The sequence below is a fragment of the Scyliorhinus torazame genome, chromosome 8, assembly GCF_047496885.1.
Source record: "Scyliorhinus torazame isolate Kashiwa2021f chromosome 8, sScyTor2.1, whole genome shotgun sequence".
Classification (NCBI taxonomy): domain Eukaryota; kingdom Metazoa; phylum Chordata; class Chondrichthyes; order Carcharhiniformes; family Scyliorhinidae; genus Scyliorhinus; species Scyliorhinus torazame.
In genome coordinates this window covers 216,303,795-216,330,887 of record NC_092714.1, presented here as the reverse complement: position 1 = coordinate 216,330,887, position 27,093 = coordinate 216,303,795, and positions in this window count along the sequence as shown.

Genomic DNA, 27,093 nt, shown 5'->3' with positions numbered 1-27,093 from the left:
GCTTCAGAGTCAGTGGATTATTTGTTATTTTAAGCTAATGAAGTAGATTTCTGTGCTTTGTTGATTGATGTAAAATCTGTAGTTGAATAGAATTATGGACAGCACGGTGGCACAGTGGTTAGCACTGCTGCCTCATAGGGCCAGGGACCCGGCTTCAATTCCGGCTATGGTTGACTGTCTGTGGAGTTTGCACTTTCTCCCTATGTCTGCGTGGGTTTCCTCCGGGTGCTCCAGTTTCCTCCCACAGTCCAAAGATATGCAGGTTAAGTGGATTGGTCATGCTAAAAAAAATGTTGCCTTAGTGTCCAAAGATGTGCAGTTCAGGTGGGGTTAAGGGGATAAGGCAGGGGTGTGGGTCTAGGTAGGGTGCTTGTTCAGAGGGTCGGTGAAGACACGATGGGCCGAATGGTTTCCTTCTGTACTGTAGGGATTCTATGGGTTTTCCTTGGCATAGCGTTACCACAAGTAAAGGGTCATGAATACTGTATTCAGAATTTCAGACCTAGTTACTAGAACGTGCAAAAATTAACATACCAAAATAATTTCAGTGAAGCTTTCCCATGTTGTGTGCCTCAATATGTTCATGACCTTTCTTTATGCTTCGTTTTGTTCATGCATTACATTCAAAATATACCAGAATGGATTGATTTTTCAAGATACCTTTCCAGGCAAGAATGGTGCTTTAAAATGTCCCCAACTCAATAAAGATGTTCCAATCATTAGAAAATGGTAGTGTGGAAAGCTTGGTCATTCAAGTTTGATATTCACTCCAACAAAGGTAGCCACAGCCTGAGGAAAATACAACGTTCAATATCTAAATGGTCGCAATCATCATGAGTCATTCAGTAAGAGAAAATTGAAGGACAGAATAATGTCTGAATCACCAATGATATCATTAATTTAATTTTACACGGAGACTATGGTCTAATCTTGCCTGACATGGTGCTTTAAAGAAGATGTTTTCGTTTAAATTCAAAGATTATCAAATTAGCTACTATTCAAATTTTATTAACATTGACTTACATTATATACTTGTCCCTTGTAAAGAGAAAGATTCTACTGCTTTGGACAGTTGCCAAGGTTAAACCATTCTATATATTGGATTCCAAGTCAGTTTTGAACACCACACACACTTGCTTCTGTTCCTTTCGGTCATGAAAGTAGTTTGCCAAATAAAGTTTACAAATAGTAAACTGCAAGTGACCTTCTCAAGCATAGACACCAACCGAGAGAATTATAAAATGCTGACTAACAGCTTCATAAAAAACTGACAGTCCTCAAAAAATTGGCACTCAATTACAGCCTGAAACAGGCATATATCATGTTATACTAAAAGTGCAGGGGGGACAGGCTTATCAGAATATAAATTGCATGAATACCCAATATTTCATCAGTGATATAACAGGAGTAATACTAAAATGCATGAAAGTTTGAAGGGAATTATGAAAGTTGACATTTTGTGGGAGAGGGTTAAGTACACTGGCAATCATGTTAGTGAGTCAAATTTGAGTGCACCCTTAACAAAGCATTCATGGGGCATCATTGCATCCCAGAATGGAGAGGCAGGACACTTCATTAACACATTTAAACGTGGATCCCACAGTGCAATTGGGGGCCCTATTCAAAATGTACTGCTGTTGTACTCTGTTTCACAGAGATTGGGAGTTCTAGCAGTGAAAGAGAGGCTGGTGCCACCAACTCCATGAGTTAATGACCTATTTCAACACTCCTTGCTGGGCAGAAGGAGCAAGAATCATCCCCCACTATCCCCTTAAGGAAGTCTTGAGTTGCCGCACACCTTTGGGACAGCCTCAGGCCGTCACCTGAGGCCTATTCCGATGCTCCGCCCCTGATGGGCGGACTTCCCAATGGCATCGGTCGCGTGTCCTCTCAATTTTCGAGGGCCTTGCGTGGCGGCTGTGGACTGTGTCCAGCGCCGCCACAGTCAGGGGGGTAGCCACTCTGCTGGCAGGAGGGGCTTCGATGGAATTGGGGGGACTGGTGGTGGGTGGTCCGGAGGTGGCGAGGGAGATTACATGGGGACACTATCTTGCAGGCCTGGTCCACGCACGACCGGCGCCATGTTGTACGGCGTGCAATGGACCCAGCCATTCTGCATCCGTATCTGCATGTAAAGCTGGGAGGTTTACATGCATGGCTGCTAGCCCCCCACCGGGTGGAGCATTGGTGCGGGGGGGGTGCTGACATTTTGCTTTTTGGTCGTAAGGCCAGACGCTTCTTCTGGACATAGCCGCAAAATCGGAGAATCCAGTCCTAAGTGTTGAGGCTAGGGCAAGATTAGTGGGCTTCTATGACAGCAAAACTGGTGCCACACCTGGACCAATTCACCGACCGTTAAGGGGCTAGCACCATACGGAACACGATCAATTCCAATGGGAATGGTACGGGATTCGTTGGATTCGGGATTGACACTCACAAGGCTGACAAGCTGCAGCCGCATATACACACTTCACTCCCCACACACACCATCCCAGGAACAAGATGGCAGCAAGATGAGCGGCAAAAATGTTTAAGGATGCCGAACTGGAGACCGTGCTGGACACCATGGAGTAGAGGTGGGTGACCCTGTACCCCGGCCTGGGAAGGAGGCTGCCAGCTGGCGCTGCTATCCGGGCCAACATGCAGATGGCAGAAGTCACCAGCACCATGGACAAGGACCTGTCAGTTGTGCCAAAAGAAACTGCATGACCCCCTCAGGGCAGCTAGGGTGAGTCGGCTGCACTGTGAGCCTTGCACTAACCTCCATCCCACACGCCCATAACCCCGCCCCTCCCCACCCGGAGGATGGCCGAACCCCCCCCCGCACGACATGCCAGCCCCATACCGGCCGCCATGGCCAATTGCCCTGGCCAATGAAGCCATCAGCTACCCAGCCTCTGGCTTCTTGTGTCAGACTGTCTAACACTATGCATTTTCTGTACCCCTGTCTCAGCCCATGGGAAGGACGAGAGATGGAGTAGACTGGAAAAGGGGAACGCCGGACCTGGGGCCCCTCACAGCAGCAGAACAGAGGGCACTGGAGGTGGTCAGAGGGCCCGAAGAAAGTGCAGCTGCCAGGGATGGAGGTCGGCATCAGTCGAGGAAGTGAGACCCCGCTGAGTTGCAATGCCCATAGCACATGTTTCACCATCTCCCACACCACCACCCGCACATTCAGTACCACACCCACCACCCCCACAACAATTCTCCACCACCAGCCCCCTCCCCCTACATGCACCCACCACGCCAACCCCGCCCCCGGGCCGCGATGCAATCAGTCGTCTTGTCTTGTGTCTTGTAGGAGCTGCTGGTGATGAGACGGGCCCTTCTGGCGTCCCCTGCCCCTGACCCCAACCACAGCCACATCCCCAGATATCAACAAGTGATGACGATGACATCACCACGGACGAGAGCCATCAACGTGCAACCCGTGATACGTCAGAGCTCGGGTCCGGGGAAGACACCGACTTCCCGCCACAGCTATCTCCAACGCCCTCCACCATCCCAGAGACACTCACTTCAGTTGGGCACAAAGTGAAGAGGCTGGTGCACACCACACACGATGCTGAGATACATCAGGTGGAAGTTGGAAACCCCGAGGGGGCAGACGGTTGGAGGGCTATCCGACCTCAGGGACTAGCTGCTGTCCAGACTGGTTTTGGGCTCCTGGAACGGACGATCCCATCGATTGTGGAGAAGCAATCGCAGAGCCAGGGATGGCATGATAGGTTGTCGGCAAGCATCCTACACCTTCAGGTGCAGTTGGAGGAGTCCAACAGCGCGCAGGAGGAAGAGGAGGTGGTGCCAGCCATGAGTGCCACGCAAGCGAACACTGCACGGGTGGAGACCTTGAAGTCGAAGGTTTCGATCATGGGTCAGGATGTCCAAGGCCTGGGGAAATCTGTGCAGGCAGTGGCTGAGGCCCAGGACAAGGCTGCCCGATCACAGGCAGCCGGTACCATTGCCACCTAGACATTGCAATGGCGCTCCAAAGCATGGCCCAGTCACAGTGGGCCATGGTTGAGAGTGTTGGCGGCGTTGCCCAGGGACTGGCCAATATGGCATAGACACAGAGGGAGGTAGCCCAGTCCCAGAGGGAGATGGGGCACTCAATAGCTGATGTGGTACTGTCCCAGAAATAGTAAAATATTCACTGGGTGAAATGTGCTCCCTGTGCTCCATGGCCGCGAGCATACAGATTGTGGTCGAGACGAGGGCGAGCCTCGGGAATTGGCAGTGCCAGGTGGTGGTGGTGCCTTAGGGATTAGCTTTGCTCACACCTCTGTCCCATGGATTAGTCCACGGGCAATCGGGCACCCAGAGGGAGGAGGAGATGATGGGGCCTGTGCCAGTGACTCCTGCAAAGGTGGCGCCGGAACACCGCATTGCCTTGGACTCCCCCCCACCCCCCAGCCTCCTCCCTCCTGTCCTTGGCGCATCACATGAATAGTGGGAGACAGGGTGGCACCATGCCACCTGGGGCACCGTTCAGGCCCAGTCGCCCCAGAAGACCTGGGGACCCAGGTCACAGGCTGCCTCCACTTCTGATTTACCATCTGGGGATCCACTGAGATATAGCTTTTGGGCCTATAATGCCAGAAAAGTAGAGAGTTTGGCATGGGTGCAGGGCACAATATAGCTTTAGGGGCTAGGGCATAAACCTGTACATATTCGTTTACATGAAACACCTGTCCACAATGTTGCAACCTGCCTCGGTGCTCTGTCAGATGGGTGTGAAGAATGGGCTGCCTTGGGCTGGCGCCAGGGTGGTGGGGTGAGGAGTAATGGGCGGACATTGTGGGTGGGCTTGGCCCAGGGACTGCAGTTCAGCCAGCGCTTACTGCCCCATTCTCCACCACCTTTGGAAAATGTGCCAGGGGCAGGAGGGGGTACGTCCGAGGCACTGCAGTGTTTCGGCACATCCTTCGCGGGAGTCACTGTCACGGGCCCCATCACCTCATCCTCCCTTGGGGTGCCTGTTGGCCCCCGAGGGGTTCGTTGGGACCATATGATGGAATGGCAAACTTGTACGCAGGGGTCACCCAGATGGACAGTGGAAAGTGTTATCGTGGACAGGTGTCAGGCGCTGTCAAATGGTGCAGAGCACCAGAGCTCATCCCAGAGCGGGTTGTCATCAGCCTTCATCCCATGACCAGACCCGCTGTTATTGCCAATCCATCGTGAGGCAGGTAGTAATCACAGAGACGGTTGCAAGTGGGGGGGGGGGGGGGGGGGGGGGGGGGGGGCTGGTGGTGCAGTGAGGGTGTTCATGGAGGGAGCTAGCCCGGGGGGGAGGGAGGGGATTGTGATGTCCATGCCCCTGGTCGGTCCCACCAGTCGGTGAGCCTGGAGGCCATCAGAGTGCCCTGTGCGCGTTGGCCCTAGCGCACATATTGTGCGGCCTCCCGTGTCTGCCCGGGCCCCATGTCCTGTACATCCTCGCCCTCCCCCGCCCCCCCCCCCCCCCATGTCCTGTACATTCTCGCCCTCCCCCGCATCCTCCTCTTCAGATGAGGACTGGCAGTCATACTCCTCCACAACATTGCACCTTTGCTGTGCGATGTTGTGAAGGATGCAGCAGGCCACCACGATGTGGGAGATTCTCCCAGCTCTATACTGGAGGGTCTCCCCAAAGCAGTCCACTGTGGACCCTGCCCCTCATAACCTCTTCCTCCCCCATTTCCGCATCCTGGGCCCCTTAGGTGCCCGGCACCATGTTGGCCTCTGGCCCTGGTGCAAGTCTCTTCTGCCAGGGGTACCATTGGCTGGCACTGCCCTTGCCAGTACGCTCCTCCCTCTGGGTGCCCGATGGGTGGGCCACGGAAGGGACTACTGTGGACTTAGCCCTTGGATGGACCACATGATGCCCCACTTGATGATGGTGGCTGTTTCGGGGGAGCAGGTATGGTGGAGGGTGGTGCGTGGGGGGGGTAGTGGCGTGAATTGCGGAGGCTGGGCTTCAATGAGTGGTAGGGTTGGGTGTATGCCAATGGGCAGTGTCACTCTGCAGAACCACAAGCCTAGGTGAGTGGTCAGTGGGGTGCACAGCAAGATGGCTGCCTTGTAGGCTTAGGCAATGGCGGTCCATGCCTAGACACTCTGGTCCCATGGGGAGGTAACACAGGCCCAATGGCCTGTCCCCTGGTCAACCCCCATCACCCCCATCAGGCAGGGCCATCCCCCCAGCCAGCCCAGCCAGTGTCAGGTCTGGCAGCTCACGATCACTACCTCCTCACTCTCTCCCACATCAGCCATGGCGGCTGTTTCCCAATTTTTAAAAGCACAAGTGAACCTCACTGTCGGAAGCTTCTCCCCGGCGGAGCATCGCAGAGATTACAGGGTGAGGCCTGCTACTGGTGCTAAAATTATGCAAATGACGTTTACTGTATGTGCGGAGTGGAACGCATTGATGCCGCTGTAGAGGTGCCGGAGAATTGCAATTTGGCATGAACATGGCGCCAGCCATGATTTTGGTGCCCAGACTGATTCTCCGCCCAATCTCCTATCCCAATTTCACCGTTGGCCGACGGAGAACCCCGCCCATTGCCTTTTAGTGTCCAATGCAAAGGGTTCATCAAATTCGTCCTGAGTAACTATGACTTCATCATGAGGATCTCACTCTGGATCAGATGTGGACCTATCATCCTGCCACAGCAAATCATTTTCCTCTCTATCCATTAAGTGGGATATTCTGCAGTTTTGAGCGATCTGATTATTCATAAAGCAAGCATAACCCTAAATATGTCTTAAGCTGAAAACCTGAGGCTGGCTTTGAACACCAATATAGCCCTAAACATACATCTATTAGCTGAAAAATGAGGGGCCGACTAGTAAGCCGAGTGTAGGCCTAAACATGCATTTTGGCACTGATAAAATAAGTTTGTCTCATACACCATGATCTAATTCTGCCTTCCAAGCTAAAATTGCACTTATCTTGGCACTCATCCTGTCCTGCTGCCTTATCAACTTTACAATAGCCTATTCAATACATCCTCCTTCCCAATGTTAAACCCTTCAAGTGCTTATACTACCACATCTTTCACAACATCTTTGTCATTTGTTACAGGGCAGGGTTTAACAACTCCAAAGTATATTATGGAGTCAACCTGACCTACAACCTTTATGTTGAATTTGACTAAGATGAGCACAAGAGCACAAAATACCCCATTAAAACTACTCTAGAATTCTTGCTACTCTGTAACTTATTAGCAATTTTTCTCTTCAACGTCCTTCCCACCAGTTTGCTATCTAGCCAAATAGATTCTATCCTTGTCCCCTTTGAGGCATCTCTCACTCTCTCAAGCACTGCACTGTTCTCCTTGATCAATGCTGCCATCCCTCCTCCTTTCCAATCACTCCTCTACATCTTGCATCCAGGAACATCTAACACCCAGTCCTGCTCTTCTTTGCACTGAGTTTCCATTATTGGCACAACAAATTATTTCCATGTGGCTATCTACACCCACAATATAATTTACCGCACCGCACACATTTACACAGGAACAGTAACCCTAATTTAGACCTTATTATTTCCACTTTACTATTTGCCACTCTGGTGCAATTTGTCTCTCCTAGAATTCTGGACACCTTGGAATTCCTCACTAGTGTTACTTCCTCATTCCCACTGTCCTGCCAAGTTAGTTGAAGTCTCTCCCCAACAGCATCAGCAAATTGCCCGGAAGGAAATTGGTCCCAACTCTGTTTAGATGAACCCGCCCAGGCTGCACAGGTCCCATCTCCCCCAGACCTGCAACATCATTCCAGCCATGCATTCATCTGTTTTATCTTTCTATTTTCATACTCACTTATGCGTGGTACCAAGTGTAATTTGGAGATGACCAATTTAGAAGACCTGCTTGTTAATTTCCCACTTATCTCTCTAAATTCTGACTGCAAGTCCACATCGCTTTATCTTCCTCAGTAATTGGTATGATATGGACCAGGACCATTGGCTGTTCACCCTCCCTCTTCATGGTGCTTTGTAGCTGTTCAGTTGCATCTTTGATCCAGGCACCAGGAAGGCAACAATCCATCTTGCATTCACATCTGTGGCTGCAAACACTGTTGCCTGTTCCCTTGAATATTGAATCTCCGATTACTATTGCACTATCAATCTTCTTCAGGCCCATCTGTACAGCTGAGCTAGCTGTGGGTGACATGCACTTGAATCTGGCTGCAATCCCCAGATGAATCATCACTTTCACTAGCATTCAGAACTGAATACTGTTTAGAAAGTGAAATGCATACAGGGGACTCCTGCACTAACTGCCTGTTGCTTTTTTGACTGTCTGGTGGTCACCCATTCCCTCTCTCCCTGGTTCTACACCCAATTAAGGGTGGTTGGCTGTGGTAGTCACCACTGTTGTATTATATTGTATATATGTGTATTACGGTAAGGCCCCTGTACTACAGGTACGGGGATAGATCCCTGCCTGCTGACTCCGCCCAGGAGGCGGAGTATAAATGTGTGTGCTCTCCGAACAGCAGCCATTTCGTAAGCTGCTGTAGGAGGCCACACATCTCTGTGTAATAAAACCTCGATTACTCTCTACTCTCGTCTTGTCGTAATTGATAGTGCATCACTGGCCTTTCAGTTTGAAAGGAACGGCAGTTTCCAATGGATTCTAAGCAACCAAACAGCCTTTCAATATGGAGGCACCCTCTCACCAACCTTTTTACATTTTAAAATAAAAAAGTAGAAAAATCAGCCACACCCCACCGCCACTATGGGGTTGCAAGTTTGATGTGCGATGGGGGTGGGGAGGATAGGGGAATGGAGAGGAGCTCAGTGTTGGAACCTACACCTAGCCAGACAGAGATGGCCACCAGTCTTACCTGGAATACTGCTCCCCAACTGCTGCATGGTGTCCACCTCCAACCAGTTAAACTGCCCCAAGTTGGAATGGGAAACTTGAAGCCGACTGAAATTATCTCAGTCAGCCTCCTCTAATTGGATGTAGGAAGGCTCTTAATTAGCCTAATTGGCTACCAGCCTTGTGGGGACAGCTCGCTTTCACCAAAATGGCCAGTGAGTGGGAAAGATGTTGGGCAACTGGCACATCGAACGGTGCAAGTATTTTCATGCCTTGCCACCTCCACCTATACCCATGGCCCAAAAGTTAATCCCTCCGCCTCTGCCATCCCTGCTGCCTCCTTATGTACCTTCAAAGATTCACTAAAGGCTTGAGTACCAGCATGAAGCCTCTCAGCCACCTACTCTTCCACAGGCAGCAGCTCTCTTTTTCCACGCACTTTGGGTGGACTGCTTGCTGGTGCAATGCAAATGACAGCTGGTCATCAAAATAACTCAAGGTTTGATACCCACCTCACTCCACCTGCATGAAACTGGCTGGTTAAACTTCCCCATTCTTTCTAACATTCTCTGCCGTGTAATAAGAATAAGCATTGGATCCCAGCGGTACTCAATCACATAAGCTCTTCTGCATTAATAAACACCTTGGCCTCCAGCCTTTGTATTTTTGTTTATACAGGAGCCATTTATTCCTTGTACGCTCTGGAAGTCATAGCTTTATTACTTAATCACATAGCTGCTAAGTACAAAAAGCCACATTTGCAAGTTAGAACAATTCCTCCAGGATACCATTGTAAAATAAGCCAAATGATAATGCATTGTGAACATTAGAATTCAAGAATCAGCATTTTTATTAGTTAAATATTTGAACGGCGACCGATTTATAGCTCTGTCGAACAACAGGTCCACCGTTCTGAATCACATTTATTCAATTTACTATCTTGCTTCATGTAAGTTAAGTTACTTAGGACAGGCCTATTTAATAGAAAGGAAGGCACACATTGCTGGCAGAAATTGTAATAAGGTACTTTGGAACATGTCGAGTTTGAGTGCTCCAAAGGTCTTAAATGGAGGACAATGGACGTGATTTTCCATCGGCCGACGTCAGAATCGGGAAACATGAGTGGGCGGAGAATCAGTTCTGATGCCGAAATCGCGGTGGGCACCATTTTCACACCAAATCACAATTCTCCATTGCCTTGACAGTGGCGTCAATGCGTTCCAGAAAGCATGTACAGTAAATACCGTCGGTATATCATTAACGGGCCCGACTCGCCATTCTCCGAGAGAGAGGGTACGGAAAATGTCCAACATCGCCATACTTTGCTGCCAGTTGTGTCGTTGGCAGGGGGGCTTCTGCCAGGGCCTAGGGGAGTGGCGGGAGATGGTCAGGAGGTCTGGGTGGACGGGCACAGAACACCATTGCAGCAGCCATGCAGCTCCACATGCCACTGGCTGCCCACTTTGAACGTAGGGTCACAGGTCGTAAGGGTGTCCTTCCCAGGCCACCACCCTTCTGGTCTTTACTGACCCTTCAGCCACATGGGCATGCTCCAACGCAACCAGTGCCATCTTATTGGCTGGGATAGTGCGTGTGGGGAGTGAAGTGTGTACATGTGGCTGTACCTTGTCAACCTCCTGAGTGTCAATCGCAAAACCGGCGAATCCCACACCATTTCTCATTGGAATAAATTGTGTTCCATGTGGCGCAGGTGCTAGCCCCTCCATAGTCGCTGAATCGGTCCAGATACAGCGCCAGTTTTGCTGTGGTGCAAGTCCATGAATCCAGCTCCAACATCAACATTCACTCTCAGGACAGAAGAATCCTGTTGAATATTTACTTCAATGTTTAGCACATGTTTCCACTTAATTCCTAACTGCCTGTACAGGGGGACATTGCATGCTGTAGCCTGTGCTTTCTGATGCTGATTCCCCTGACAATAACTAAATAGATTATCTATATTTTGCCGCTGGATTTCTGAAAAATTAATCCAGGCCTTCTGATAATGTTCGAAACAAGGGATTCATTGCTGAGATCTCAGAAAAAAGCATATTTAAACGATCACAGCACATGTCTGCTTCTGAAAGTGGCAAGTTAAAATGTGAAAGTCTTTTAATTCCAGACTCCACGTTTATCTTAATCCCCCAGAATGGTGGTCTTGTTGTTAGATACAGCAAAGTGTGACTGAGTTTGGTTCAGGTGTAATGGGTTTATGCATATATATGAATCTGTTGAGTTTCATGTTGATTATTTAAATAATCATGATGATTTAAATAAACTTGAAATCCGTTAAAATGGCATTAAGATGCACAGTGCAAATATGCCACGATGCATTAACCCCGTCCGACCAAAATTGCCATTAAAAACAAATAAAAATAACGGCTTGAATGTGAACTAATTCTGTTCTTATTTTTCACCAATGTCACTTATCCGGCTCTCTCAAATCATTCACTTGATCTTACAATTACACAGTTTCCACTATATTCTATTCTAATGTTCTCGTACCCTTTCTTTTTTAACATTTAATTGCTTTACTTACCTGTTTTACTAAGCCTCTTTCTGAAAGTGGAACTTATGTCATCTGAGACCAGTCTTTTATTGGCTAAAAACCAACTGCAGAGGCTGGCCTTTGCAATAAATTGAGGCTCCAGACTTCAAAATCGACTAAGTTGCTCAGCTGATATGAGCAGGTTAACTTTTGATGTGCTTTAAAGGTCAGTCTGTTGCTATCACTCAACAAATCATGTCTTCAATCGCTCCAGCTGTATGATTACTCTCCAGCAGCAATCTGTATTGTGAATATACATATGAAAACAATCTTAACGTGCAGCTTTTTTAGAAGAGAATCCTGTTGTGCAGATTGCCATTTCACTTTTATTAAATGTCTTAGCGTTCTATGTAATCATAGCTTGGAAACAATCATGTTGTTTAGCCGACCCAAAATGTACTGGGAATAGCAACAAAGCTAACAATAATTAATCCCTAACGTACATGACTCACAGCAGATTTATAGTTAATAGCAAATAAGCGGAGTGTTACCCAGCAGCAGTATTTTACACAGAGTGGGACGTGTCAACCCTTACTTGAAACATAATTCACAGAATAAATCTTAAACATTCTTCTTCTCCCATCCACTAATTAATTGGAGGATAGTAGTCGAGCTTAGGATAAGAAAGTTTGTTGTCATACTTGACATTTTAGTGTTGTATTGTTACGAGCAGGTGAGGAGGGCTCAAATGACTCACTCCCCTCTTTGTTCCCTCCTTTTTGACAGCAGCAGGTTTTTGTTCTTTCAAAAGAAAATGGTTGCCAATTTAATGAGTACCTAACTGTTTGTGTGTTGTGATCATAAAAGCACCAATAGTACAGGTTTTCTTGAATTTCACAAACAAAGGGGTTGGCTTTATTACACTTAAACCAATCTTCGTAAAATAATACTAAGCATGCCAGTTAAATAAACTGGCATGCCAGTTAAATAGTGGGAAAGGCCACAAATCAGGATCTGCACCGGGCACAACTTGGTTCACAAACTAACTGGCCCGCTCCCGGTGACGGGTTCCGGATCCTGCCCAAACATGGCAAGAAGTTTATTGATACCAATTAACCCCAATATTCATCTCGTTAATGAGGAGGAAGTCCAATATAATGGCCTCCCTGGAGTTAACTGGCTCCCCAGCGAGAAATCACCCGGGGATCATTTAGCATATCTTTTTAAAAACGTGAAGCTGGTGCAATGGCTGCTGAGGGGAACTGAGGAGGTGAGTACCCATTTCCATTTTCCAGCATGCAGCCCAGGGGCACTGTAGCTGCTGTGCCAGTGCTTGGGTGGGGAACCCCAGGGGGATAGGCCTGGTCGGGGGACTGGGTGTCATAGATCAGGGGTCACCCCTGGGCTGGGGGCTAAGAGGCTTAGTGTCAGCAGGACCTACAAGCCATCCTCACGGGCAACTACAGCTTCTGCCTGTTTATCTTAACAAACACACCAGGACAGAGTCCTGCTCTTGGCTACATGCTGAAGGTCACTAACTCCCTTTGACTGAAAAGCCTCTAGCTGCACAGGCTATTGCTAATAGTGAATTGGCACGTTACTTATGAGGCCACACCACGGGCTGAATTCTCTGTCGTCGGGATGCTCCATTTTGCCGGCAGCCCGGTGGTTTCCAGGTGGCATGGGGCTGCCCCACAATGGGAAACCCCATTGACCAGCCAGTGAAATGGAGAATCCCAACGGTGTGCTGAACTAGAAATCTGGCATGGCAGGACGGAGAAACCCGCCCCACAGCTCCTAAGTGGCTGCAGGTTTTTTTTAACTGATTGCTCCTGCTTCTAGCTGCAGGCCGAGTGCTTGTGTGCTGCTGCCTCCTCTGGTTCTGTGGCCTGGAATAAGGCAAAGGGAGGATGTAAGCAGGCCTTCTACCAGTCTGAAGAAGGGGAAGGGGTGCACTTTCACACTTCTGCTGTGCTCTACGTTAGTGTGAGTTTCAGGTATGATTATACCTGCCTTTGAGAATCTTCTGCTGGGAGCTGCAAGAGGAGAGAAAGGCGGAGTGACCCAAATGCCGTTGTAGCTGCCTGGAGGCTGTGCGTCAGTTTGCTGCTGCCTCCTTTGCTTCTGTGGCCTGGAGTAAGGGAAGGGATAGAGTGGGATGGAACTGCTGCCAGTGTTGATTGTTGCTCTTTTTAGCCTTAGTTTTATTACCTCTGATTATGTCACCTTTGCTCACGAGTCGCCAGGTATCTTTCTGATACCGCCACGTGGTTCAAGCTCGAGTTATGATTAATAAGTCAGCACACCGCTTAGTAAGATTGAAATCAACGGTCATTTATTATATACAACAATTAATGCTTACACAATAAACCTACTATCTATATCGAAACCTACCACTACTGGCCAATACTTAACTTTAGGAAGGGCCCACCAGGTCAGGGAAACGAATGGCTTATCGAATCGGATCTGGCCCATGGGATTCAAAAGGCTGACACGGGTCGATGGCTAGGAGTCTTTATCGGGTAGCGATCGCTGGAGTCAGACTTACTGTTTCTGGTCGATGTTCTTGCGAAGGTCGCAAGCAGGAGAAGAAGGGAGAGAGAGAGAGATCTGAACTTGGCCCCTCACTTTATAGGGCCCAGGGACTTCCCGCCTTTCGGGGCGGCCCTTGACCCTGAGTCCCAAGTGATTGGACTTGTTCCCAATCACTGGGTTCGATATGCTCCAATAACGGGGCGATTCCTCGATCGGGGGGTGGTCATTCACCTGTCTTTGTTTCAGCCACTGCAGGCGGCGACAGGTCTGGCCCGGCATTCAATTGCTAATATGTTGCAATTGTTCCCGGGGATAGCCGATTAAACTGCAGATGTCTGGGTTGATGTGCTGCTAATAGTCTTGAGTATCGATCTGGGCCGACTTCCCCAGCGCCGAATACGCTATTCTGTCTGCAGCTGTCCGTTTGTGTCCTGTTGGCTGCTTTTCCCATCAGCCTTTTCGGTTAGCCATTTTAAGTCAGGTTTTAGCCAAATTAATAGGGAATCAGCCATTTTAGGTGGCTACATGATAAGGGGATTGTGGAGGTCCGATTCAACTGAGCAACTTGCTGAATGTATGAAGAACTGCTTATGCAGCTTGCTGGTGCCTTTGCTGTAATGTTGTCTGTTCGATGTTTAATGTTTGGAAGTGTGTTTGCTTGCTGCCGCCTCTTTTCCTTGTGTGGCCTGGAGCAAGGGAAGGAAGGAAGTCAGGTGATCTGCTGTAGTGCTGAAAGAGGAGAATGATGGTGGCCCGATTCCACTGAGCAACTTGAAGGTCTTGAAAAATGCTTTTGCAGATTGTGGTTGACTTTATTGAACTGTTTACTGTTTAATGTCTGGAGGCTGTGCAGATTACTGGTGAGTTTATTGTATGGTTGGTTACCTGTTCATGTTTAATGCCTGGAAGATGAGTGTTTGTGATTGTACTTTTGCTGCTTACTGTTTACCGACTGGAGGCCGTGTGCTTGTTTGATACCATCCCTCTTGCTTCTGTAGCTTGCAACAAAGGTAAGGGTAGCAGTAAGATGACATACTGCCAGTGCAAGCGAAGGGGCTGGGGTGCTCTTTCGCTCTTCTGCCATGCTCTGTGTTGGTGTGACTTTCCCCATGTTTTGTTATGCTATTTTTGAGCGACTTTCCACTGATGCAGGTCTACTGCTGGAGCTGCGTGAGGTGGATAGGGAAGAGTTATTGCACTGCTGATTGTTCACTGTTTAATGTCTGGAGGCTATGTGTTTGTCTGCTGCAGTCCCTTTTGCTTCTGTGGCCTGGAGTACAGACCTATTGACAGGGCTGGAGAGGGGGAAGGGGTGATCTCTCGCTCTTCCGCCATGCTCTGCATTGGTGTGACTTTCCAGTGCATTGTTACACTATCCCCCGAACGACTTTCCACTAATGTGAGTCCACTGATGGGGGCTGTGGGACAGGGAGGGAGCAGTGGGTTGATTTGGATGCTGGTGACTTCATTGTACAGTTGACTGTTTAATGTGTATTTGGTTTCCTTTATATAAATGCCTTGTTGTAGCTTTGTGTTTGTACTGATACTATGTGGCGAAAAGGTGCCTGGGTATGCGGCATGCTGCCTTTTCCTTGTTGTTTAATGGTCAATGTGATATATGCGGCTGGATTCTCCCATTACGAGGCTAAGTGTTGACGCAGTTGTGAAAACCATGGAGTTTCACGACGGCGTCATCAGGCCCCCAGGGTAACCCGTCGCCCAGCAACCAGCCCCGCAGCCGGGGGTGGGGAGTGTGTGTGTGTGTGTGTGGGGGGGGGGGGGGGGGGGGGGGTTCCCTCGAACATGCCGGGGATCACAGATCGGGCCAACACGAACGAACCATGCACACTTCCCGGTTATCGGGCGCAGACGTGCAGGGTCCTCATCTGGTGGTCACAGACCACCTGAACATTCATGGAGTGGTACCCCTTTCGGTTGGTGAACATCGGCCTGTTATCCGCAGGTGGCCGTAGGGCGACATGCACCCCATTGATTACCCCCAGGATCCGAGGCACCCTGGCGACGGCAGCAAACCCCACTGCCCGGTCATCCTGGTGGGCGCGGTCCACAGGGAACTGTATGTACCGGTCCACAAGGACATACAGGGCTTCAGAGACAGCACGGATGCACCTATGCACCGATGCCTGGGAGATGCCGGACAGGTCCCCACTCGCCGACTGGAGCGACCCCGTCACCTAGAAGTTCAGGGCGATCGTCACCTTGATAGCGATCGGGAGCGGGTGTCCTCCCCCACTCCAATGCGGTGCCAGGTATGCCATCATGTGGCAGATCTGTCCTATGGATTCCCGGCTCATCCGCAGTCTCCTCCTGCATGCCCGATCCGGGAGTCCCTCAATGATTCTAAGACACAGGGCGCTGGTACACATGGGTCCTCATCAGGCGCCTCCTTGGTAGCACCATCACCTCCCCCTCCTCCCCTTTCTCCTCTGGTTCCTCCTCCTCGGCCTGTCAAGCAGGCGGCCCTCTAGCCTGAGCGGCTGCCACCTGCCCCTCTGCGACCCGCTCCTCTGCTGCAGCCTCCGCCTCCTCTCTGAGCCGCCTCCGCTGATGCTGCCACAGGGCTGCATGCAGGGCAGCGGCCCCTCCGGCGGCCAACTTCACTGGTTGGTTCCCAAACTTTATGATCTGCAGGGGTGAGGGGAGAAAATGTTACCATGGCGCATGGACCCGTGCTCAACCAGGTGCCATGGGCTACATGGTGGCCCTCGTTGGCATCGCGCGCCCCAGTCATGCATGTCCCCACCCCAGCCCCGTCGGTGCTCCCTCGCCTGGTGCCCATTCCTGCTGCCAGGGCCACCTTTTCATGGCCTCACCCGGTTCCCCCCGGTGGGTGTCGCCGGGTGAGTTTAGTGGCCGGGAAGGGAGGCGACACCCACCCATACATCCGTTAACCCTGTGTTCACCAAGGGGCCGGGGTGGGTGGCCAACAAGGTGGCCACCGTAATGGTGCTCGTTGCGTGGGTACCGTTCTGTCATGGCGGGGGCACCCCGACTGCTAGGCCTGTTCCCCTCCCTGCTCACGACGCTAGCAAGGCCCCCCCCCCGCAGTGAGTGCGGCCAGTGTCCGTTTCGGGAGCCTGCGGTCCCTCCACGCCAACCTCTACCTCCTCCCGCAGTCACCTCAGCCAGCACGGCGACTTCACAAATTTTTATATGTGGTTAGAACCACGCCATAGGGACTTCGGCCCACCCGGCCCACAAAATCACTGAGGCCCCGGAGAATCAGTCGTCGGTGCACTTGAGGCGATTCCCTGGGCTGCATGGCGGGCGCTGCGATTTCGTAGAGTTGGGGGGTCCGGAGAATTCTGAATCGGCGTGAAACCGCCGTCAAGCCCGATTTCGCCGTTAGAGCCGATCCCCCAACTGATCGCGTTTCGCGATTTTGGCGCAATGTCTCGGAGAATCCAGCCCAAGTATTGTTAAGTAGTTTATTTTTTTTGTTTAAAAGTATTGTTGACCGTATACTGAACAAAATATTTCCAAGTGGCTGCAGGTTGAGTTTTCTGATTGCTCCTGCTTCTGAATGTAATGCATGAAGGCCTAGTGTTTGTTTGCTACTGCCTCTTCCACTTCTATGGCCTGGAATAAGACAAAGGGAAGATGTAAGTTGGCCTACTACCAGTGCTGGAAAGGGGGAAGAGATAGTCTTTCACTCTTCTGCTGTGCTCTATGTCAGTGTGACTTTCTGATCTGATTATTCCTGCCTTTGAGGGTCTGCTGGGAGCTGTGGGAAGGGGAGAGAGGCAGAATGACCCCAATGCTGCTACAACTGGCTAGCAGCTGTGTGTCTGTTTGCTGCCGCCTCTTTTGTTTCTGTGGCATGGAGCAAGGAAAGGGAGGGAATAGCATGCTCTACTGCCGGTGCTGGAGCAGGGGAAGGGCTGGCAGGCCGACACGACTGAGACGGTTGCTGAAGCTGTGTGTTTGCGTTACGGCCTCTTTTGCTTCTATGACCTGGAGCAAGGAAAGAGAGTAAGTCAGATGATCTGCTGTAGTTCTGGAGGGGAACTCAACTGAGCAGCCTGCTGAAGGTATTAAAGAACTGCTCTTGCAGATTGTTGGTGACTTTATTGTCTTGCTGACTGCTCAATGTTTAATATTGAAGCCATGTGTTTGCTATTGTACTGTTGATTGTTTAATGCTTGATGCCTGGAAGCCATGTGCTTGTCTGATGCCACCCCTCTTGCTTCTGTGGCTTAGGGTAAGGGTAAGGGTGGCAGTAAGATGGTCAACTACCAGTGCTATCTAAGGGGAAGGGGTACTGTTTCGCTCTTCTGCCATGCCCTGTATCGGTGTGATTTTCCGATGTTTTGTTTCACTATCCTCGAGTGACTTTCCACTGATGCGAGTTGACTGCTGGAGCTGTGGGATATGGGAGACAGTTATTGTACTGTTGACTGTATAATGTTTAATGTCTGGAGGTCATGTATTTGGTTGCTGCAGATCCCTTTACTTCTGTCGCCTGGAGCAAGGAACCTACTGCTGGTATCAGAGAGGAAGAAGGGGGCTCTCTCGCTCTTCCGCCATGTTCTGTGTCAGTGTGACCTTCCAATGTATTGTTATGCTCACCCCTGAGCTATTTTCCATTGATGCAAATCTACTGCTAGAAGCTGCGGGAGCGGGGGGAGTCTTGTGCTGTAGACTGTGTAATGTTTAATACTTGGAGGCCCTGTATTTGTCTGCTGTAACCCCTTCTGCTTCTGTGGCCTGATGTAAGGAACCTACTACCAGTGCTAGAGAGGGGTAGGGGTGTTGTCTCCCTCTTCTTCCATGCTCTGCCCAGGTGCAACTTTCCGATGTATTGTTACTCTACCCCAGAGTGACTTTCCACTGATACGCGTCTACTGCTGGGGGCTGCAGGAGGAGAACAGAGTGGCAGGTTGATTGAAATGCGGATTACTTCATAGTACTGGTGAATATTTAACCTGTATTTGTTTTTCTTTGTATTGATGCATTGTTGTAGCTTTGTGCTGGTACCAATATCCTGCAGCGGAAATATGCCCATGTATGTATGGCACGGTACTTTTTCCTTATCAGATTATGGTTACTGTGATATTTAAACTATTAAGTAGTTTGTTTTTATCATTTTGTATAAAGGTATTGTTCACCGTTTAATAGACAAAATATAGGGCAGCACGGTGGCCTCGTGGTTAGCACAGCTGCCTCACGGCGCTGAGGTCCCAGGTTCGATCCCGGCTCTGGGTCACTGTCCGTGTGGAGTTTGCACATTCTTCCCGTGTCTGCATGGATTTCGCCCCCGCAACCCAAAAATGTGCAGAGTAGGTGGATTGGCCACACTAAATTGCTCCTTAATTGGAAAAAATAATTGGGTAATCTACATTTAAAAAATAAAATAAACAAAACATTCCCAAGTTCATTCTCGTGGGTGCACGTAACATGTCTCCGACAAGTGTTATTGCCAAGCATTCCAATCAAGCTGTGAGGCCTGGGATTTTGAGGGTCCTGGGTTGGAAGCCCAAACTGATTGTCGATCTCTCTCCTTCTCCAATTCTTTACAGATGCCACAATAGATGGTGTTGTCGACCCCATAGCGGTAGCCCTCGCAGTGCTGGTCGCAGCCCACGGAGCCAGATACCAGAGAAGGCGGTAGCAGCATCGACGCAGGCCGGAGGCAACATCCTATGTGCAGAGGGCCGACGTACACCCTGCAGCTATGGCCGCCTACAAATATAAGGAGAGGCCCAGAGGGGGACTCTAGCAAAGGCCCAGGTTACAAAGGCGTCATTTGTCCTACGGGACGATGAAGGACAGCATGTGCCGCTGGAGACTCATCTCAACAAAGAGACAATGCGGCACCTGTGTCACATCCTCGCAGATTTGGCACCCCGTGGAGGAGGGGACGCCCGCACCCGGTGGCCTTGAAGGTCATGGCAGCCCGGAATCTTTATGCCACCAGTTAATTCCAGGGTTCGAGCGGGGTCTTTTGTGGCACCTCTCAATCTACAGCCCACAAGTGCATCTGTGAGGTCACGAACACCCTGTATGCCTGGGCAGCTGGCTATATCAACTTTGAGATGGACCAAACACATCAACTAGTGTGCAACCACCACCTCCGGATCATGCATGTATGTGCATGCATCCCAGGGAGCATGCACGACAGCTACATCCTGGGTAACTCGAACATCGCCGTGTATTCACCCCAGGATGACAGTTGGCTCTTGGGCAACAGATGCACTCACATTTGGTTGATGACACCAGTGTGGTGGCTGGAAACCGCGATGGGGACCCAACATAACGAGGCTCATGTTGCCACCCGTGCTGTCATTGAGCGGTGAACCGGACTGCTCAAAATGCAATTCTGTTGCCAGGGACACTCTGGTGGTGCACTGCAGTACACCCCCCAGAGATTATCTCGCTTCGTGGTAGTCCGCTGTGCCGGCCACAACCTGGCACAGCAGCGGAGTGACATGCTGGAGGAGGAATAGAAGGAGCAGCCTCATCTGGGGAGGATGAGGAGGAGCTGGACCAGGAGCAGCCGGAGGATGGAGGACAGGTGGCCGCGAGGGTCTGGCATGCAAGGAGGGTTAGGGAGGCCCTCATCCTCGCCTGCTGTTCAAAGGACGAGGTATTGTCCATCAGTCCATTCCCCCCAACACCCCCTATTCATCCACTCCCCTCATGGACTACCCCCACCCCCATCCTTCCAACCCATTCCCAACCCTTCCACACCCCCTGTCCCACCCTCCCAGTGTCTGTGTTACATCACCGCAGGGTGATGGTCCGATGTCGCCACTGATAGCGGGTCAATTTACAAGGGAGGAGAGCGATGGAAACTCGATGTGAGGTAAGCTCTGGTGCTCTCTAGTTTATGCCTATGTTGGCTCCTGTGTTTCTGTGGACAGCATGGTCAGACCTATCCTCTGAACGGGGTCTGCATCGGGGCATTTCATCTTGGATCACTATGCCGTGGTACAAAGTGTGTGGTGAGTGGAGGGCAGCAGGTGGTACAGGCAGGCCCACAGGGAGAACAACGTGACAGAGGCTTCACATGTATCACGTGTTCCATGTTTAATGGTGAACCTTTGAAACTTCCATTGTCCCTAGCTACAGATAGTGACAACTCAACCCTCCCAGTCTCCCCAGTCCCCACTCAGAGATTCTCTCTCTTCTTAATCTTTCGTGCTATACTGCCATGTCTCGGTGTGTTCCCAGGATGAACATCAGGGGTGGAGGCACTCTGCTACTTTTCGCACCCTGTAGCCTTTGATGCCCTCAGCGGATGTCCTCTGGAGGCCATGGAGCCAGTGGGCATCACCTTGCCACCATGTTCTGCCCACTGAACTTGAGACGTGTTGATGTCAGGAGGGGGCATTTGGGGGAGGTGGAGACCTTCGTCGCCTCCCATGTGGCAGGCACCGGGTTAGCTTCCAGCACTTCCTCCTCCCGGATGGTGCCTGTAAGGGCCTCGACATCTCAATAGGATGGAGGGGCAGCATAAATGGCTCTGGAGTCATCTGACCTTGCTAGCCCTGGTAGCTCCCGATAATAATAATCTAGGACACATCCCTCAGCGGCTGGGACATGATGTCGAGGCCCTCAGCCATGGCCGTCAGTAACTGAGCCATGCCTAGGACACCGCCACTCAGGGCACTGACCTCTTGCTCCAGGCTCTCCAGTGCGCTCGCCACCTGAGCATTGATGGCCTCGGTGCCTCACATTGCCGGTGCCATCTCCTGCACCCATAAGCTTTGGGACTCCTCCAATCGGCTATGCACTCGCTGGAGTGTCGGTGACATCCCCTCTTGAATCTCACAGCCGTGCCCTAGCATCTGCATCAGCTCTGGGATAACCTTGCTTAGAGGCTTGGCATCTGACTGTAACTCAGCTGGGTCCTGGGATCCAGCAAACCTCTGACAGCTGACTCCCCTGGATGTTCCTGCCTCCACCTGATGTACATCAGCAACTGTGTGGTGCTCACCAGATTGTGCCCCAGATGCCTGTCTACTAGTGTCGCCCACCAAGGTGTGTGTCTCTGCACTGATGGACTGCCTTGACGACTCGATGGTGGCCTCCTCAGAGCTCTTCTCCAAGGTGTTATCTTGGGTGGCGACCCCGGATGGCCGGGCCCTATCAGGTGGAAATCCTGCGAGAGAATGTACATGTGGTCAGAGAGGTGGAAGGATCATTTTGTCTGCCATGAACAACTCAATTGAGGCTAGTTATCTGGGTCAAGGGGCAGTGGATCCTCACCACTGCAGGGCAGACCAACCTCGCTATCGGTGACTGCACTCTCTTCACTCAACCCCGCCATCTCCAGGGCCTGCACCTCGTAGGGGATGAGGACTCTGATATTTGAAAATGCGCCACCCATCTGGGCCCTTTCACACCTATTATGGGCTACCTTCTCCTGCGGGATCAAAGAGAGGGCATTGTGGGCCACACAGTTGGTGCACCACAGGAGACTATCGCAGGTGGCATGTGTTTGGCATGTGTCTGCACTGCACCTGGACATGGAGGGATTGTGCTGGTGGGTGCCAGGGCACAAGTTCAGTGATCGGATGTGGGGAGGGTGCAAGGTAAAAGGCGCTGACTTGTTGGAGGGTGAGGGGGCTGCGATTGTAGGACATGGCAGTGGCAGGCAGAACTGATACCAGGGGGCTGGTGTCAACTTACCCTTGCAGCTCGGTGGAGGTCATTGGTATTGTTCCTACACTGTACGTTCCCCCGGGGGTTGTAGCTGGTCGTCCTGCTCGAGGCTATACCGTTGCTGAGCAGGAACTGGCGCAGCTCGTCACTCATAAAGGAGGACCCCCTGTCGCTGTGGACGTATGCGGGGCAACCGAACAGTGTGAATATGGTGTTAAGGGCTTTAATGACTGTGGCCGCTGTCATGTCAGGGCAGGGGATGGCGAAGGGGAAACGGGAGTACTCGTCCACCACGTTCAGGAAGTATACGTTGCGGTCGGTGGAGGGGAGGGGCCCTTTGAAATCCTGACTAAGGCGTTCAAAGGGACGGGAAGCCTTGATCAGGTGCGCACCATCCGGCCTGAAAAAGTGCGGTTTGCATTCTGCGCAGATGTGGCAGTTCCTTGTGACTGTACGGACCTCCTCCACAGAGTAGGGGAGGTTGCGGGACTTTATAAAGTGGTAGAACCGAGTGACCCCCGGGTGGCAGAGGTCCTCGTGGAGGGTTTGGAGGTGGTTAATTTGTGCGTTGGCACATGTGCCGCGGGATAGGGCATCGGACGGCTCGTTCAGCTTTCCGGGACGGTACATGATCTCATAGTTGAAGGTGGAGAGCTCGATCCTCCACCTTAAGATCTTGTCGTTCTTAATTTTGCCCCGCTGTGCATTATCGAACATGAAGGCTACCGACCGTTGGTCCATGAGGAGAGTGAATCTCCTGCCGGCAAGGTAATGCCTCCAATGTCGCACAGCTTCCACTATGGCTTGGGCTTCCTTTTCCACTGAGGAGTGGCGGATTTCTGAAGCGTGGAGGGTTCGGGAGAAAAAGGCCACGGGCCTGCCCGCTTGGTTAAGGGTGGCCGCTAGAGCTACATCGGAGGCGTCGCTCTCGACCTGGAAGGGGAGGGACTCGTCGATGGCGCGCATCGTGGCCTTTGCGATATCCGCTTTGATGTGGCTGAAGGCCTGGCAAGCCTCTGTCGACAGAGGGAAGGTCGTGGTCTGTATTAGGGGGCGGGCCTTGTCTGCGTACTGGGGGGCCCACTGGGCGTAATATGAAAAGAACCCCAGGCAGCGTTTTAGGGCTTTTGAGCAGTGCGGGAGGGGAAATTCCATGAGGGGGCGCATGCGTTCGGGGTCGGGGCCTATTATCCCATTGCGCACTACATATCCCAAGATGGCTAGCCAGTTTGTGCTAAACACGCACTTGTCCTCGTTGTATGTGAGGTTCAAGGCTTTAGCGGTCTGGAGGAATTTTTGGAGGTTGGCGTCGTGGTCCTGCTGATCGTGGCCGCAGATGGTTACGTTGTCGAGGTACGGGAACGTGGCCTGCAACCCGTGTTGATCAACCATTCGGTCCATCTCACGTTGGAAGACCGAGACCCCGTTTGTGACGCCAAATGGGACCCTTAGGAAGTGGTATAATCGCCCGTCTGCCTCGAAGGCTGTGTACTTGCGGTCACTTGGGCGGATGGGGAGCTGATGGTAGGCGGACTTGTGGTCCACAGTGGAGAAGACCTTATATTGGGCAATCCGATTGACCATGTCGGATATGCGGGGGAGAGGGTACGCATCTAGTTGTGTGTACCTGTTGATGGTCTGGCTATAGTCTATGACCATCCTTTGCTTCTCCCCTGTCTTTACTACTACCACCTGTGCTCTCCAGGGACTGTTGCTGGCCTGGATTATGCCTTCCTTCAGTAGCCGCTGGACTTCGGACCGAATGAATATCCGGTCCTGGGCGCTGTACCGTCTGCTCCTAGTGGCGACGGGTTTGCAATCCGGGGTGAGGTTTGCAAACAAGGATGGGGGCTCAACCTTGAGGGTTGCGAGGCCGCAGATAGTGAGTGGGGGTATTGGGCCGCCGAATTGAAACGTTAGGCTCTGCAGGTTGCACTGGAAATCTAATCCCAGTAATGTGGGCGCGCAGAGTTGGGGAAGGACGTGGAGCCTGTAGTTTTTAATCTCCCTCCCTTGCACCGTTAGGGTCACTATGCAGAACCCTTTGATCTGTACGGAGTGGGATCCTGCAGCTAGGGAAATCTTTTGCGCACTGGGACGGATGGTCAAAATACAGCGTCTTACCGTGTCGGGGTGGATGAAGCTTTCCGTGCTCCCGGAGTCGACCAGGCACGGTGTCTCGTGCCCGTTTATCAGCATTGTTGTTGTCGTCGTCTGGAGCGTCCGGGGCCGTGCTTGGTCCAGCGTCATTGAGGCCAGACGTGATCGTAGTGCTTGAGCGTCTTCCTCGAACCCCGTGGAGCCGTCGACACTGGGGTCCGTTGTTGCCGTCCAAGATGGCGGCGGGGGTGAACAAAATGGCCGCCCCCATGCATCGCACATGGCTGGGGGGTCACAATATGGCGGCGGGGTGGACAAAATGGCCGTCCCCATGCGTCGCACAGGTCTGGGGGGTCCCAAGATGGCAGCGCCCCTCCTCCCCTCGTGGTGGCCGGGACCCAAAATGGCGGCACCTGCGGGTCGCACATGGGGCGCTGGGGGGGTTGGGGAGCGTCAGAAACGCGCAGATCGCCTTGTTCTCCGGGGACAGCGGTGGCCGGGACCCAAACTGGTTGCGCCTGCGGGTGGTACATGGGGCGCTGGACAGCGGTGGCCGGGACCCAAACTGGTTGCGCCTGCGGGTCGTCCATGGGGCGCTGGCGGGGTTGGGGAGCGTTAGAAGCGCGCAGGACTCCTTGTTCGCCGGGGACAGCGGCGACCTCCCGGGACCGGCACACAGCCGCGAAATGGCTCTTTTTCCCGCAGCTCTTACAAATCGTTGCGTGGGCCGGGTAGCGCTGCCGGGGGTGTTTCGCCTGGCCGCAGAAGTAGCAGCGGGCTCCCCCGGGACGACTTGGCGTCTGAACCGCGCAAGCCTGTGGGGCGGGGGGGAGGGGGGGGGGTTTGCCGTGACGGGGGTCCACGGAGCCCAAGGGGCTGCCGCGCGGTCGGGGCCGTAGGCGCGGGAGTTTCGCGCGGCCACATCTAGTGAGGCTGCAAGGGCCCGTGCCTCTGAGAGTCCTAGCGACTCTTTTTCTAAAAGTCTTTGGCGGATTTGGGAAGAGTTCATACCAGCCACAAAAGCATCACACATCAACATGTCCGTGTGTTCCATCGTGTTTACCGGCCGGCAGCTACAGGCCCGTCCCAAAATTAGTAGCGCGGCGTAGAATTCATCTATCGAATCTCCGGGACTTTGCCGTCTCGTTGCGAGTTGGTAGCGTGCGTAGATCTGGTTCACTGGGCGAACATAGATGCTTTTTAGTGCTGCGAACGCCGTCTGGAAATCCTCTGCGTCTTCGATGAGAGGGAAAATTTCCGGGCTTACCCTCGAGTGCAGGACCTGTAGTTTCTGGTCTTCTGTGACCCGGCCGGGGGCCGTTCTGAGGTAGGCCTCGAAACAAGTCTGCCAGTGTTTGAAATCTGCTGCTGAGTTCACTGCGTTGGGGCTGATCCTCAGGCATTCCGGGATGATCCTGAGCTCCATAGTTCTTTTAAGCACGCTTAATAAATTGTAGCGCACAAAGACTCACGAGAGACGAATAGAGATGAAGTCGATGAGGCTTTATTAAGCGTGACTTGTTCCCCGCAGTTCAGTAGCAGACTGGCCTGCGGGGGAGAACTCCTGGTTCTTATACTCCGCCTTCAGGGCGGAGCTAGAGGTCAACAGCCAACCAGGACCCGGGATCTGTCAGCCAATGACATCACGGCTTCACAGTCCCACATGACCCCTAATGCATACTACCACAAAAGCAGACCAAGGCAGGCCAGCAGCACGGTTCGATTCCCGTACCAGCATCCCCGAACAGGCGCTGGAATGTGGCAACTAGGGGCTTTTCACAGTAACTTCATTGAAGCCTACTCGTGACAATAAGCGATTTTCGTTTCATTTTATTTTTCATTTCATTTCATTTTTCAGATGGTTGGGGGCTACAGTCCATGTCAGTTGGTTTTTGGGAGAAACCCCAAAATTCCTTCAGTCAAGAATGATCATCCTCCAGCTTGAGAGGAAACTATTATTACCTCTTTCTTTCCTGAGCGTTTGAATGCACTGCACACGGGCAGAAGACCATTCCGCAAAGCAGAAATCTCGGAAAGAATACGGAGAGCTTTGAGGCACAATGTACGGTCATCGGAAACTATTTTCAAACAGGGAGACATGGCATATCATAGAAGAGATGGAGTTAATGAGTGACAAGGTCCTGGAAAGTTTATAGGTACAGATTATAAAACAATCATTTTGCAGCATGTAACCAGGCTGTTCATGTGCATTTGTCAAGATTAGTGGGCACAGATTACAAGTTGGCAGAGTCAAAAGGGGTTTTGTTACAAAGGACAGCTGCCAAAGGTTGGCACTAAAGTGACATGTTTGCCAGAAGGGCCAGTTAGTGAAAGGACGCAACCATCATTAGTCGCCATGATGTGGAGATGCCGGCGATGGACTGGGGTGCGCACAGTAAGAAGTCTTACAACACCAGGTTAAAGTCCAACAGGTTTGTTTCAAAGCTAGTGTTTGAAACAAAGCTGTTGGACTTTAACCTGGTGTTGTAAGGCTTCTTACCATCATTAGTAGAGCAGAGAAGGCCACCG